Source organism: Balaenoptera physalus, assembly GCF_965194825.1.
Source record: "Balaenoptera physalus genome assembly, chromosome: 17".
In the NCBI taxonomy this organism is placed as follows: domain Eukaryota; kingdom Metazoa; phylum Chordata; class Mammalia; order Artiodactyla; family Balaenopteridae; genus Balaenoptera; species Balaenoptera physalus.
The window spans coordinates 28,604,280-28,620,949 of record NC_138895.1 but is presented as its reverse complement, the minus strand read 5'-3'; the positions used below and the strand labels follow the sequence as shown (position 1 = coordinate 28,620,949).

Sequence of the window (16,670 nt, the reverse complement as noted above, 5' to 3'; positions counted from 1 at the left end):
GATAAAGTTACAAGGGAACATGTACAAACACTGTAATCAAATCATTTACATTTTTTCAAGTTATTAAAATTTCCTACAACTGGAAATTTTGGTACTTGAGGGGGGAGATTGTTTGCATACATATATACTCATAGCAGGAAGTTTTATAAACATGATCTTATTTATTCCTCTCAATAACTTGCAAAAACTTCCTTTAAAATATGTGAGAATGAGCCACAGAGAGTCAATGACTTGCCTAAGGTCCTACAGCTATTAAAAGCTTGTTCAACTAAATCTAAACCCCCAATAACCCTTCTTTGAACTGAATTGCTTAACTTATATCTGCACTTTGTCAGAGTAAATGAAAATGTTTTTCTCTATTTAAAAAGGACAAAGAGACCAAATTCCCCTTACCTCTTTTCTTAGAGTGTTTGTTTGGAGGTCTAGTGAATCTGGGTCCTTCTTCCAACTTCTGACATAGAAATAAGTCTCATCAGGGATTAATTCCACACTTTAATGTTTACAGTGTAGAGATATCTCCAAAATCAAGGGCCAAACAACCTCTAGATACATGATAATGTTGAATTTTACTTGAGCCCTGTGATCCTAAAAAACAGTGAAAGTTAAGACCCCCCCCACCCCCTATCCCACCCTTTGTGTTTTGGGAAAGGCTTACTGCAAAGAAACATCCTTCCACTATGACTCAGATAAGATCACTGATGCCTCCTTGTTTACCTATGACACAGACCAGCCAAATTCCTCTTCTTGGACCCATAAATGATTAGCTAAACTGTTTTATCCCTGTTGATCAATGAGAATAAAATTCTTGTTAACCAAACTTTGGATAAACTTCTCTCCTTCCAAGACTCTGAACTTTGGCCCACAATCAGACTGAGCCAATATAAAGCACCTCTAGAAAGATCCCTCCTGGAAAATAGGTTGCCCCCAGGATAAAACATTACCCAGTCTACTATTCATCCCATTTCCCAACATCCAGTTTGTTCTAGTCTTGTTTACTCCTCTCTATAAAAAGAAAAACCCTTTTAGCCTAACTCTTGAGATGCTTGCAGATTTTATGGTCAAGGTTCTCTACTGCAATAGTTCCATCTTCCCTTGCAATAATTCTTTCAAATAAAGCATCTCCTAACCTTAACCCTAACCCTAACTTAGTAAAGTCCATATTTGTTTTTAATTTGACATATGTAAAGGGGTAGCTCTGGAATTAGCTCTGAGATCTCTTAGAAGCTGTACAGGAGACTGTCATGAGGTTCAACTTTTTGTCTCTTGGGGAGATAATTGTTGTATGAAATGTGTGAGATTTTGTCCTGATGAGCAAGACAGCCTTAAGTTCCCCTCAGTTTGACTAAACTTTAGACAGGTTTCTTCCTGACTACAGGTTCATGACCTCCATTTTCTTAGAGCATTTACTTTAGAGAACTTGTATTTGTAAATTCTTTCTCTGCCCCTTTGAGGTGTAAATCTTCTCCTAGCCTCTTTCCAGTTTCACAATTTAGGTATTTCTTTCTCAAGGACCTGGAAGCCGTCCCTTTGAAATGTAATCATCAGGGAAGATGAGGACCCCCTATCTCCCAGTGACAATTAGCAAACACAGGTGGCTTAATCACCTTGACCAACCTCCTCTCTAATGTCTTCTAGTACTTTTCCACCAGCTCATCCCAGTACTTAAAAACTTTGCTCTCTTTTGTTTCAATAGAGTTGAGTTCAAGCTTTCTCCTGCATTGTAATAGTCTTGACCCCTACTGCCACATCCTTGAAAAACAATCTTCCTTTACTGTTTAAATCCATGCAGTACAATTTTTCTTTGACATTAACATAGCGGTCACTTTGGTGCTAGCTTACATGCATGTAAATGTGTGAATGTTTCCTCAAAAAATTGTACTTTCTGTTCTATGTTGGTAGCCTAGGGTCTTTTTGTTGCAGGACTGTTTTGTTTCTCCAACAACTTTCATAACTAGCCTTTTGAAATCTGACAGCATTAATACTTCAGATTGCTCTATTTTCCTAGCACATTATAGCATTACTAGAAAAGCAGTTTTTTTCCTCTCTTTTTATATACTTAAGACATTTTTGGACTGCCTCTCATTTCTAAATGACTTCAGAACACTTCTATCCTCTTCCTCTTTTGTTTCTCTCTGTATAGAAACTCTGGGATTGTGAAAATATTTTATTTTGTTTGAGTCTATACTCCAGATTTATTATTCTACTTCTTAACATTAGTAGAGGCAGTTTGCAAATTGCTTGTCCACCACAATACTTTTTTTTTTTTAATTAATTTTTATTTATTTATTTTTGGCTGTGTTGGATCTTCGTTTATGTGTGAGGGCTTTCTCTAGTTGCAGCAAGGGGGGGCCACTCTTCATCGCGGTGCGCAGGCCTCTCACTATCGTGGCCTCTCTTGTTGCGGAGCACATGCTCCAGATGCGCAGGCTCAGTAGTTGTGGCTCACGGGCCTAGTTTCTCCGCACCATGTGGGATCTTCCCAGACCAGGGCTCGAACCCATGTCCCCTGCATTAGCAGGCAGATTCTCAACCACTGCGCCACCAGGGAAGCCCACCACCACGATACTTTTAACATCTAAAAATCCCGTAGCCCTAAAGCCCATTTTCTAAAGACCATATTGACCTCATGTTGTAGTTGGAATCATAACATCTAGTGTACTTATTGAGGCATACTTTAGTTTTGAATTCTCTGAGGTTTATTTTCTTATGAACTTGTGATTTTCACCTTTTTTGTACTTTTGTATGTGTATGCTTCTGTGTGTGATTTTTTTGGGCTTAAAAATTGCAGATGGGGAGGCTTATTTTCTGATTTGTTTTATAGCTCAGTGTTCTAGCTTTGCTAACTAAATTCAGGTTACTTAAAATTTGCATTTTTATCCCTCATCGGAGGTAATAATACAAAATCACCGAAAACCAACACAACAGAGTCAATACTGCTGTGTTGACTTTGATGTGCTGGTTTTAAGCCTCCTTCTGCTGTTCCTCCTCAGTGCCTTTAAGATGCAGGCTGCTGCCTGAATGACCCAGTGAATAAGTTATAATGAAAACTGTTTGCTCCTCTGCTTTATATGATAATGCTCTAAATCACAGAGGGCATACATACACAAGTAATATTTAGAACAGAATCTGATTGCAATACACAATAAAGTGTACTTAAAATGATAAAAGTGCTCCTAGTTTGAGGTAATATGAGGATATTTTTCTCTCTTTCTTTAACCAATATGCATTAGCATTAACATGTGCTAAGCCCCACACTAAGGAAAAATACCAAATAAAATGAGCCCTGAGAAAGTCACAAATCAGTGAGCCAGAAAGAAGGGAAATCACTAATTACAATATACCAAGTTAAGTATAATGAGACTCGTACAGTGTGGTCTGAGAAAGGAGCAAATCCAATTGTGTCCAGGACAGGTTGGGGGCCTTGTTCAGGGATTATTCATGACATGTGGCATTGGTCTGAAGAAATGGCATGTGTTGACCAGTCAGATGAAATAAAGAGTGGGGAAGGATATTCAAAGGAGGAACAGAATGTACAGAGACATGATATAATGTGTCAAATATTGTCAAGTAATCCAGCATCCCTCTATTCCACCTATCTAACCCATCCCCATATGGCCTACTGGAGGCTGAAGACTGGGCTATGCATGAGGAATCCAAAACCAAAAGAGACCATACAGCCTGCAAGGGGTTTTTAGGCTAGTGCAGATAGACCTTTAAAAAAAGTTGTAGCAGCAATGAAGTGAGCGTCCTAATAGAGGTCTGTGTAGGTTATAGAGGACACACTTAACTCTAGGAATATCAGGAATGTTTCTATAGCGTGTGGTATTAGATAGAGTTGAATATTGAAATAAAAATGGATGTTCACAAAGACAAGGAAGAGAATGACATTCCAGGAAAATCACTCCCTGCCCCTAACTCTGACCCTTCAGGAAACTTCTGTTTATTTAAATGCAATCACACAATATTGTACTCTTTTTTACAAGGCCTCTTTCATTCAGCATAATGTTTCTAAAATTTGTCCACATTGTTGCATGTATCAATAGTTTGTTTCCTTTTATTACTGACTAGTATCTGTTTTATGAATAAACCCCACTTTATAAATCCATTTTCCAATTGATGGATTGTTTCTAGTTTTGGGACACTATAAGTAGAACTGCTAAAACTTTCTTATACAAGTACTTCCTGGACACATATTTTCATTTCTCTTAAAGGCTTAGGAATTGAATTGCTGATTCTTTATGTCTAGTTATATAAGAAATTGCCAGACATTCTCAATGGTTGTTGCAATTTATTTGCCTACCAACCACGTTTGAGAGTTTCAGCACTCCACATCTTTGCCAACATTTGACCCTATCAGTCAATTTTGGCTACTCTGGGGGTGGGTGGGGGCAGTGTTCAGTGTAATTTTATTGTTGTTTTAATTTTTGTTTTCCTGAATACTAATGGTTTCAAGTGAATTTTTATGTGCATATTTCTTCTTTGATGAAGTACTTATTCGCCCTTCCTCTTTCATGTACCATGTGCTCTATCTCAAGTGTTCTCAAGCCTGACCACACACTAAGACATCTTTGGACTTTTGCTTGGGCCCCACCCCCAAGTTTGATCTGATTTAATTGTTAAAGGTTGAGGTCCCTGTCCTTGAGATTTATAAAAGAGCACCCTTGGTGATTCTATGCACACCCAGATTTGAAAACCCTGTTGCTATAGTCCAGTGATTTTCAAACTGTAGGTATCAGAATCACCTGGAGGGCTTGTTAATACACAGATTGCTGAGATTCACTCCCAGAGTTTCTGATTCAGTGAGTCTGAGTGAGACCCTGAGAAACTGCTTTACTGAAAATTTGCCTGTCTAACAAGTTTCCACATCATATAATGCTGCGGGTCCCGGGGCCACCCACTGAGAACCAATGTTTTAGCCAAACGAATCAACCAACTTCTCAATAGACACCAGTCTTTCAAGCCTTTCCTCTTGGTATTTTCCATTTTCTGTTGGTAATGCGATCTAAGCCTTTGTTTTCCTTACACAGGCTTTTTCATTAAGAACCAAACCCCGATGTCACAACCTTTGTGAAGTCTGTTCAGATTCATTTGCTCTGTCATTTCACTTCTCATATGTCGTGATGAATGTGATACTTGCACTTATCACATTGTTTTGTTAATATCTGTTTATTTGTTCTGGCTGCAGCACGTCCCTCTCCTACCCAGTGAGAGCTCCAGAGAATTAGAAGCCACTACCTTGTTCTTTGAATCTTTAGCAACTAAAATTACATAACACATTACTGAGTTTCCATGATTTTATTTAAAAAATTCTTGGTTCTTTTAATGAATAGCTGGGTGACCATAGAAAATGTGATATATTAAGTCTTGTCACATTCTCAGATTCTTCAAAACCACAATTGACCATCTGTGATTAAACTGGTAGCCAGGAGGGAGAACTTCAAGATGGCAGAGTGAGATGTGGAGATCGCCTTCCTCCTCACAAATACATCAGAAATACATGTACATGTGGAACAACTCCTACAGAACACCTACTGAATGCTGGAAGAAGACCTCAGACTTCCCAAAAGGCAAGAAACTCCCCACATACCTGGGTAGGGCAAAAGAAAAAAAGAAAAACAAAGACAAAAGAATAAGGATGGGACCCACCACTGTGAGGGAGCTGTGAAGGAGGAAAAGTTTCCACACAATAGGAACCCCTTCCCTGGAGGAGATGGGGGGTGTGGGGGCTGGCAGGGGGAAGCTTCAGAGCCATGGAGAAGAGTGCAGCAACAAGGGTGCAGAGGGCAAGGTGGAGAGATTCCTGCACAGAGGATCAGTGCCGACCACCACTCACTAGCCCAAGAGACTTGTCTGCTCACCCGCTGGGGTGGGAGGGGGCTGGGAGCTGACCTCCAGCTTCAGAGGTCAGTGAAGGGAGAAGACTGGAGTTGGTTGCGTGAGCACAGCCTGAAGGGGGCTAGTGTGCCACAGCTAGCTGGGAGGGAGGCCAGGAAAAAGTCTGGACCTGCCTAAGAGGCAAGAGACCATTGTTTTGGGGTGTGTGAGGAGAGGGGATTCAGAGCACCACCTAAACGAGCTCCAGAGACAGGTGAGAGCTGTGGCTATCAGCGTGGACACCAGAGACAGGCAGGAAACATTAAGGCTGCTGCTGCCGCCACCAAGAAACCTGTGTGCAAGCCCAGATAACTATCCACACCTCCCGTCCTGGGAGCCTGTGCAGCCCGCCACTGCCAGGGTCCTGTGATCCAGGGACAACTTGTCCAGGAGAACACACAGTGCTCCGCAGGCTGTTGCAACGTCATGCTGGCGTCTGCCGCCGCAGGCTAGCCCCTCATTCCATACCCCTCCCTTCCCCAGGCCTGAGTGAGCCAGAGCCCCCTAATCAAGTTCTACTTTAACCCCGTCCTGCCTGAGGGAAGAACAGACGGCCTCAAGGGACCTATACACAGAGACGGGGCCAAATACAAAGCTGAACCCCAGGATCTGTGTGAACGAAGAAGAGAAAGGGAAATCTCTCCCAGCAGCCTCAGGAGCAGTGGATTAAATCCCCACAATTAACTTGATGTATGCTGCATCTGTGGAATACGTGAATAGACAACAAATCACCCCAAAATTGAGGTGGTGGACTTTGGGAGCAACGATATATATATATATATTTCTTTTTCTCTTTTTGCGAGTATGTATGTGTATGCTTCTTTGTGTGATTTTGTCGGTATACATTTGCTTTTACCATGTGTCCTACGGTTCTCTCTGTTTGTTTGTTTTCTTGTTTTGTTTTTTTTTAAATATAGTTTATAGCGCTTGTTATCATTGGTGGATTTGTTTTTTTTGTTTTTTTATAAGTTAATTTATTTATTTATTTTTGGCTGTGTTGGGTCTTCATTTCTGTGCGAGGGCTTTCTCCAGCTGTGGCGAGCGGAGGCCACTCTTCATCGCGGTGTGCGGGCCTCTCACTGTCATGGCCTCTCCCATTGTGGAGCACAGGCTCCAGACACGCAGGCTCAGTAGTTGTGGCTCACGGGCTTAGTTGCTCCGCAGCATGTGGGATCTTCCCAGACCAGGGCTCGAACCCATGTCCCCTGCATTGGCAGGCAGATTCTTAACCACTGCACCACCAGGGAAGCCCTGGATTTGTTTTTTAGTTTGGTTTCTCTCCTCTCTCTTTTTTTTTTCTTTCTCTCATTACTTAAATTTTTTTTAATTTTTAATAATTATTTTTTATTTTAATAACTTTCTTTTCTCTTTCTTTCTTTCTTTCTTTCTTTCTTTCTTTCTTTCTTTCTTTCTTTCTTTCTTCCTTTCTTTCTCCCTTTTCTTCTGAGCCATGTGGCTGACAGGGACCTTGTGCTCCAGCTGGGTGTCAGGTCTTTGCCTCTGAGGTGGGTGACCCGAATTCAGGACATTGGCACACCAGAGACCTTCCGGCTTCACGTAATATCAAACGGCAAAAGCTCTCTCAGAGATCTCCATCTAAGTGCTAACACCCAGCTCCACTCAACGATGAGCAACCTACAGTGCTGGACACCCTATGCCAAACAACTAGCAAGACAGTAACACAACCCTTCCCGTTAGCAGAGAGGCTGCCTAAAATAATAATAAAGCCACAGACACCCCAAAACACACCACCAGACGTGGTCCTGCCAACCAGAAAGACAAGATCCAGTCTCATCCTCCAGAACACAGGCACTAGTCCCCTCCACCAGGAAGCATACACAACCTACTGAACCAACCTTAGCCACTGGGGGCAGACACCAAAAACAACAGGAACTATGAACCTGCAGCCTGTGAAATGGAGACTCCAAACACAGTAGGTTAAGCAAAATGAGAAGACATAAACACACAGCAGATGAAGGAGCAAGGTAAAAACCCACCAGACCAAACAAATGAAGAGGAAACAGGCAGTCTACCTGAAAAATAATTCAGAGTAATAATAGTAAAGATGATCAAAAATCTTGGAAATAATTGTAGAAAAAAAGAAATGTTTAAAAGGATCTAGAAGAACTAAGGAGCAAACAAACAATGATGAACAGAACAATAAATGAAATTGAAAAATCTCTAGAAGGAATCAAGAGCAGAATAACTGAGGCAGAAGAACAGATAAGTGACCAGGAAGATAAAATAGTGGAAATAACTACTGCACAGTAGAATAAAGAAAAAAGAATGAAACGAATTGAGGACAGTCTCAGAGACTTCTGGGACAACATTAAATGCACCAACATTGGCATTATAGGGGTCCCAGAAGAAGAAGAGAAAAAGAAAGGGACTGAGAAAATATTGGAAGAGATTATAGTTGAAAACTTCCCTAATATGGGGAAGGAAATAGTTAGTCAGGTCCAGGAAGCACAGAGAGCCCCATAGAGGATAAATCCAAGGAGAAACAGGCTATGACACATATTAATCAAACTATCAAAAATTAAATACAAAGAAAAAATATTAAAGCAGCAGGGGAAAAACAACAAATAACACACAAGGTAACTCCCATAAGGTTAATAGCTGATCTTTCAGCAGAAACTCTGCAAGCCAGAAAGGAGTGGCAGGACATATTTAAAGTGATGAAGGGCAAAAATCTAAACCAAGATTACTCTACCCAGCTAGAATCTCATTCAAATTTGACAGAGAAATTAAAACTTTACAGACAAGCAAATGTTAAGAGAATTCAGCACCACCAAACCAGCTTTACAACAAATGCTAAAGGAAATTCTCTAGGCAGGAAACACAAGAGAAGGAAAAGACCTATAATAACAAACACAAAACAATTAAGAAAATGGTAATAAGAACATACATATCTATAATTACCTTAAATGTAAATAGATTAAATGTTCCAACCAAAAGACATAGACCGGCTGAATGGATACAAAAAGAAGACCCATATATATGTTGTCTACAATAGACCCGCTTCAGACCTAAGGACACATACAGACTGAAAGTAGGTGATGGAAAAAGATATTCCATGCAAATGGAAATCAAAAGAAAGCTGGAGTAGCAATTCTCATATCAGATAAAATAAACTTTAAAATAAAGACTATTACAAGAGACAAAGAAGGACACTACATAATGATCAAGGGATCAATCCAAGAGGAAGATATAACAATTGTAAATATTTATGTACCCAACATAGGAGCACCTCAAAACATAAGGCAAATACTAACAGCCATGAACGAGGAAATAGACAGTAACACAATCATAGTAGGGGAATTTAACACCCACCTTTCACCAATGGGCTGATCATCCAAAATGAAAATAAATTAGGAAACACAAACTTTAAATGACACATTAAACAAGATGGACTTAATTGATATTTATAGGACATTCCATCCAAAAACAACAGAACACACTTTCTTCTCTAGTGCTTATGGAACATTCTCCAGGATAGAGCATATCTTGCATCAAACTGAAGCCTTGGTAAATATAAAAAAATTGAAATCGTATCAAGTATCTTTTCCTACCACAACACTATGAGACTACATGTCAACTACAGGAAAAAATCTGTAAAATATACAAATACACAGAGGCTAAACAGTCCACTATTAATAATCCAGAGATCACTGAAGAAGTCCAAGAGGAAATCAAAAAATTCCTAGAAAGAAATGAAAACATGACGACTCAAAACCCATGGATGCAGCAAAAGCAGTTCTAAGAGGGAAGTTTATAGCAATACAGTCCTACTTCAAGAAACAAGAAAAATCTGAAACAAACAACCTAACTTTACACCTAAAGCAATTAGAGAAAGAAGAATAGAAAACCCCCAAAGTTAGCAGAGGGGAAGAAATCATAAAGATCAGATCAGAAATAAATGAAAAAGAAATGAAAGAAACAATAGCAAAGATCAATAAAACTAAAAGCTGCTTCTTTGAGAAGATAAACAAAAATGATAAACCATTAGCCAGACTAATAAAGAAAATAAGGGAGAAGACTCAAATCAATAGAATTAGAAATGAAAAAGGAAAAAAAAAAACCAACTGACACTGCAGAAATACAGAGAATCATGAGAGATTACTACAAGCAACTAGATGCAAATAAAATGGACAATCTGGATAAAAGGACACATTCTTAGAAAAGCACAACTTTCCTAGACTGAACCAGGAAGAAATAGAATATATAAAAAAATAATCACAAGCACTGAAATTGAGACTGTGATTAAAAATCATCCAACAAACAAAAGCCCAGGACCAGATGGCTTCACAGGCGAATTCTATCAAACATTTAGAGAAGAGTTAACACCTATCCTTCTCAAACACTTCCAAAATATAGCAGAGGGAGGAATACTCCCAAACTCACTCTACGAGGCCACCATCATCCTGATATCCAAACCAGACAAAGATGTCACAAAGAAGGGAAACTACAGGCCAATATCACTGATGAACATAGATGCAAAAATCCTCAAAAAATAACAAACAGAATCCAACAGCACAGTAAAAGGATCATACACCATGATCAAGTGGGGTTTATCCCTGGAATGCAAGGATTCTTCAATATACGCAAATCAATCAGCGTGCTACACCATATTAACAAATTGAAGGAGAAAAACCATGTGATCATCTCAATAGATTCAGAAAAAACTTTTGACAAAGTTCAACTCCGAGTTATGATAAAAACCCTCCAGAAAGTAGGCATAGAAGGAACTTACCTTAATATAATAAAGGCCATATATGACAAACCCACAGCCAACATCATTCTCAATGGTGAAAAACTGAAACCATTTCCACTAATATCAAGAAGAAGACAAGCTTGTCCACTCTCACCATTACTTTCAACATAGTTTTGGAAGTTTTAGCCAGAACAATCCGAAAAGAAAAAGAAATAAAAGGAATCCAAATTGGTAAAGAAGAAGTAAAGCTGTCACTGTTTACAGATGACATGATACTTGACATAGAGAATCCTAAAGATGCTACCAGAAAACTACTACAGCTAATCAATGAATTTGGTAAAGTAGCAGGATAAAAAATTAATGCACAGAAATCTCTTGCATTTCTGTACACTGATGATGAAAAATCTGAAAGAGAATTTAAGGAAACACTCCCATTTACCATTGCAACAAAAGGAATATAATACCTAGGAATAAACCTACCTAAGGAGACAAAAGACCTGTATGCAGAAAACTATAAGTCACTGACTGATGAAAGAAACTAAGAATGACACAAACAGATGGAGAGATATACCATGTTCTTGGATTGGAAGAATCAACATTGTGAAAATGACTCTACTACCCAAAGCAATCTACAGATTCAATGCAATCCCTATGAAACTACCAATGGCATTTTTCACAGAACTAGAACAAAACATTTCACAATTTGTATGAAAACACAAAAGACCCCGAATAGCCAAAGCAATCTTGAGAAAGAGAAACAAAGCTGGAGGAATCAGGCTCCCTGACTTCAGACTATACTACAAATCTACAGTAATCAAAACAGTATGGTAGTGGCACAAAAACAGAAATATACATCAATGGAACAGGATAGAAAGCCCAGAGATAAAGCCAAGCACATAAGCTCACCTTATTTTTGATAAAGAAGGCAAGAATATAAAATGGAGAAAAGACAGCCTCTTCAATAAGTGGTGCTGGGATAACTGGACAGCTATATGTAAAAGAATGAAATTAGAATACTCCCTAACACCATACTCAGAAATAAACTCAGAATGGATTAAAGACCTAAATGTAAGGCCAGACACCATCAAACTCTTAGAGGAAAACATAGGCAGAACACTCTATGACATAAGTCACAGCAAGATATTTTTTGACCCACCTCCTAGAGAAATGGAAATAAGAACAAAAATAAACAAATTGAACCTAATGAAACTTAAAAGCTTTTGAACAGCAAAGGAAACCATAAACAAGATCAAAAGACAACCCTCAGAATGGGAGAAAATATTTGCAAATGAAGCAACTGATTAATCTCCAAAATGTACAAGCAGCTCATGCAGCTCAATATCAAAAAAACGAACAACCCAATCCAAAATTGGGCAGAAGAACTAAAGAGCCATTTCTCCAAAGAAGATATACATATAGCCAACAAACACATGAAAGAAAGCTCAACATCACTAATCATTAGAGAAATGCAAATCAAAACTATAATGAGGTATTACTTCACACCAGTCAGGATGGCCATCATCAAAAAATCTAGAAACAATAAATGCTGGAGAGGGTGTGGAGAAAAGGGAACCCTCCTGCACTGTTGGTGGGAATGTATATTGGTACAGCCACTATGAAGAACAGTATGGAGGTTTCTTAAAAGACTAAAAATAGAACTACCATATGACCCAGCAATCCCACTTCTGGTCATATACCCTGAGAAAACCATAAATCAAAGAGTCATGTACCAAAATGTTCATTTTAACTCTATTTACAATAGCCAGGAAATGGAAGCAACCTAAGTGTCCATCGACAGTTGAATGGATAAAGAAGATGTGGCATATATATACAATGGAATATTACTCAGCCATAAAAGGAAATGAAATTGAGTTATTTGTAGTGAGTTGGATGGACCTAGTGTCTGTCATACAGAGTGAAGTAAGTCAGAAAGAGAAAAACAAATACTGTATGCTAACACATATATATGGAATCTAAAAAAAAAAAAAAAGATTATGAAGAACCTAGGGGCAGGACAGGAATAAAGAAGGAGATGTAGAGATTGGACTTGAGGACACGGGGAGGGTGAAAGGTAAGTTGGGATGAAGTGAGAGAGTGGCAGGGACTAATATATACTACCAAGTGTAAAATAGAAAGCTAGTGGGAAGCAGCCACATAGCACAGGGAGATCAGCTCGGTGCTTTGTGACCACCTAGAGAGGTGGGTTAGGGAGGGTGGGAGGGAGATGCAAGTGGGAGGAGATATGGGGATATACGTATAGGTATAGCTGATTCAGTTTGCTATAATGCAGAAACTAACACACCATTGTAAAGCAGTTATACTCTAATAAAGATGTTAAAAAAAACCAAAACAGAACACTGGGAGCCAGATCACTTGTGCTGCAGAGGAAATCTATAGCAAAAACTAAAATAAAAGCCATATATCACCGCAGGCTACTGTTAGCATTATTTTTTTTAAAAAAGTCATAAAAGGACTTGAAAAGGAATCCTTTTGAATTGAATAAGCCAGCAAGTATAAAATCAAAGAAAAATTTAACAAGATGAAAGTAAAGTATGATTCGTCTCAGAATATTACATTTGTTTCCTGAAGGCTTTCTTGTCAAATAAGAAGTGCTTTTAAACAAATGTGGCTCTCTAGAGACTTTAAAGACAAAGTTCCATATGAAAGATTATGCTGCTAGAAATTTTGAAATGTTTTATTGAAAGCTTCACTTGCAAAATGAGATGGTAATGATAATATCAATAATGATAACAATAGTTGCAATTTGCTTCTTAAATTGTGTTAGAGTCTTTGTTAAGTGCAGTTCATGAATTATCTCATTTAATTCTTACTAGAGCCCTGTGAGGGGGTGTTATTATTCCAGTTTCATGGATAACAATACAGAGGCTGAAAGAAGTTAAATAATGTGTTGAGGGCCAGTAGTCAAAACTATTTCTATGGAGTGTTGCCAGGTAAATGACAGGATGTTCAGCTAATTTGAATTTCAGATAAATGATAAATATATATATATTTTGTTACAAGTATGTCCCATGGAATATTGGGGAGATGATTATATTAGAAATTTATTCATTTTTTATCTGAAAATCAAATTTAACTGGTGTCTTGTGTTTTTATTTGCCAGATCTGGAAACTCTACTTCTATCTCACTCCAGAAAAATTTGCATCAGACCACTAGGTTACACTGTATCCTAATCCTCTGTTATGTACAGGCAATTCCTGATTTACTTACTTGAAACTTATGGGATAAATTTCAAACATCTAGCACAGCATGAAGACCCTTTATGATTTGGACTCCACTTTCCTGATCTCCACATTCCGGGCTGCATCAAATGACAAGATTCTGAGGCAGGAGCTGAATGGTGTGTGTCTGGAGGCCAGTGTAGCTGCCGTGGGCTGAGTGGGAGAGAACTCAGAGCCACATCAGAGAGGGGACAGGGACCAGATAACACAGGCCTTTGGAGATCACTGTAAGGACATATGTTTCTACTTTGAGTGAGGTGGGCAGCTATTGGTGAATTTAAAATGGAATGACCTGGCTTAAGTTTTAACAGGACCAAACTGGCTGCCTCTTGGAGAGCAATGTGAGAGGGACAAGGGTGGAAGCAGGGAGGGACTGCAAATATCAGGCAACAGCTCAAGAGCCTGCTTTTCTTGAGCTGTTGGGCTTCAAGGATTTTGTGGGTTCAGGCTGCAAGCTCTGGGTGAAAACTTCTAACTTAGAGCTAGAGAGAGGGGAATCATTCTTCCAGTTTTAGTGTGGAACCTGGTGTGGCTTCACATTGAGACATGAAAGGAACCTGTTCCAGGTGAACCTTGTGGATGTTGCATCTTTAGGTGCAGAATAGGCAGCCCTACTGGCGGAGAGCAATGTTCTGTCACAAAAGGCAGCAGCAAAGGCTGTGGCAAAACTGTATCCTCAAGGGGAGAGCAGGTGGTGGGCAGGCAGCTGGAGCACATAATCAGACATGATCATGCACACAGCTGAGACACTTCCTGGACCCCTCAGAAACAACTGGGAAAGACAGGGGGTGGCCAGGTACTGCAACTATGCAAGAGTTCATATGACACTGTTAGACTTTAATTTTTAATTTAACTATGACCTAATTTACACCTGCATAGGCATGGAAGCATTAGGGTTAGCAAAATTAAACGAATGAATTTAAAGAACAAACCACAAACACTTAGCAAATTTTAACTGAATGTCTACTTTGTGCTAGGCATGTGCTTTTTAGATATTACCTCATTTACTTTTCACAACAATCCCAGATCAGGCATATATTATTATCAATCCCTTTTTACTGATGAAAGACATAGATAACTAGCTTGCACAAAGTCATGGAGATTTGAACTGTTTCCGTCAGAAATTCAAATTTAACTGGCTGCAGACAGAGTTCATGTTTTTAACAACTAAGCCATTTAGCCTCCTGAGGAAAATAATGTTCACCCTAATGAGCTAAGCAGAGTTCTTTAGCAAAAATAAAAATGATTGAAATCAAGGGAGATGCCAAAAGAAATAGTCTGAAATTCACTCTGACAAACATTTATTATAGAAGGATCAGAGCTCCCAAAGAGGCTGGATTCCAAGGTGGGAAGCCAGAGCAGCTATGTCAGCCTATCACACCCTTGGCCTCAGATCAAAGTCTTAGCCATATCCTATTTCTGTTGAGAAGAGCTGGCCACTTAGCTGTCATGGCCTTGGCCATTTTTGCCTCAAAAGCATGTCACCCAGGTCAGGTCACTTGCAGGACACATGCACCATGATTGTTCATCCTATCCCTAACTCCATTTAAATTATGAATGGAGGCTTTCTTTATGTCCTTAATATCTGTTGTCAGTAGGATAGGGAAGATAGCTTATGATGGATTGACAGAGTTCAAGATGAAGATTTTGAATACAGACCCAAATCAAACAGGTTAAGTAAACACTTTCTTGCTCCCTTGTGATATATACCTCTAACCAATTCAATTGGCACTACCATTGGGAATGTGTCTCCCAAGTTCTTTTTTGTCCTCTAGCTAGTTTAGTCCATATGGTGATATTAAAAGGAGATCAAAGCACAGTTGATATGGGGGAGCATCCAGGTGAAGGATTTCATTAGGAAAGAAACAAAAAGCTTCAAAAAGAAGGAAACATTTTCAGTCTAGTTCATGAAGGCCAAGAATATTGATCAGAATGCTTTACACATTCCAGATTTTCAGTGGTGTATCAGAAAGCCTGCTTTTAGTTCTCTTCAACTATAGCATTGGATTTGTGGTTCAGACCTTCCCCAATGTGCATAGCAATTCAAGAGTTTGTTAAGCCCAGGTGACTCACTGCTTAGTTGAATGTTTTGTTAAACACTGAAAGATGTATTACAATGTAGTACTCAGCTTGCATGCCTAAGTATTACACAATCCAGCTAGGTAATTCCACTGTGGATTCGTACTAGATTTGCCTGATTTGATTGCATGTAGTCAGCAAAAGTAATTACAAGTAGAATTCAAAACAGCTCAAATTCTCTAATGAATTTAAATGCTTGGTCTGTCTATAGTTTCCTTTGGGAATTGATGTAGCTCTATAGTTTCAAACCTCAGCCTGGTAAAACTATAAATTCCTGAACTCTTCCCCAGATAATCAATATCAGCATTTTTAGCAAGCACCTTAGGTCTTTGGATGTGAGTGGACCAAAAACTTTGCTTTGGAAACAACTGACTAGCCTCTCAAAGGCTCCTGAATGTAGCTGACAGCTCATGATGTCCTCAGGTGTACAGAGTCACCTTTCTCATTCATCTTTCCCCATACACCTGGGGAGAGTTCATTCACCCTTTTGAATTAGCAGAGCACTAAGCAATCACTTTTCTATAGAATTTCCATTTTGGCACAGACTACTTCTTTGTACATTATTTTATATAAAAGGGGATTACAATTTTGGTGGATATGGGAAAAGTAAAAGAGCTTGAAATGTAAATGTCTTGTGAAGTTTTTAGTAGTTTTATCAAAAAATCTATTTACCTATCTGCCTATCTGTCTATTGATCCATCGACCCACCCACCCACCACCTACCTAATAAGAAATAGCTAATGTATTTTGGATATTAAATATA

General features: G+C 39.0%; 1 protein-coding gene across 2 annotated transcripts in view; it reads right to left on the bottom strand.

The window, feature by feature from the left end:
- Window positions 1-16,670, bottom strand: part of RALYL (RALY RNA binding protein like) — an 881,748-nt gene that overhangs the window by 57,645 nt on the left and 807,433 nt on the right. The gene's annotated exons all lie outside the window — the stretch shown is intronic.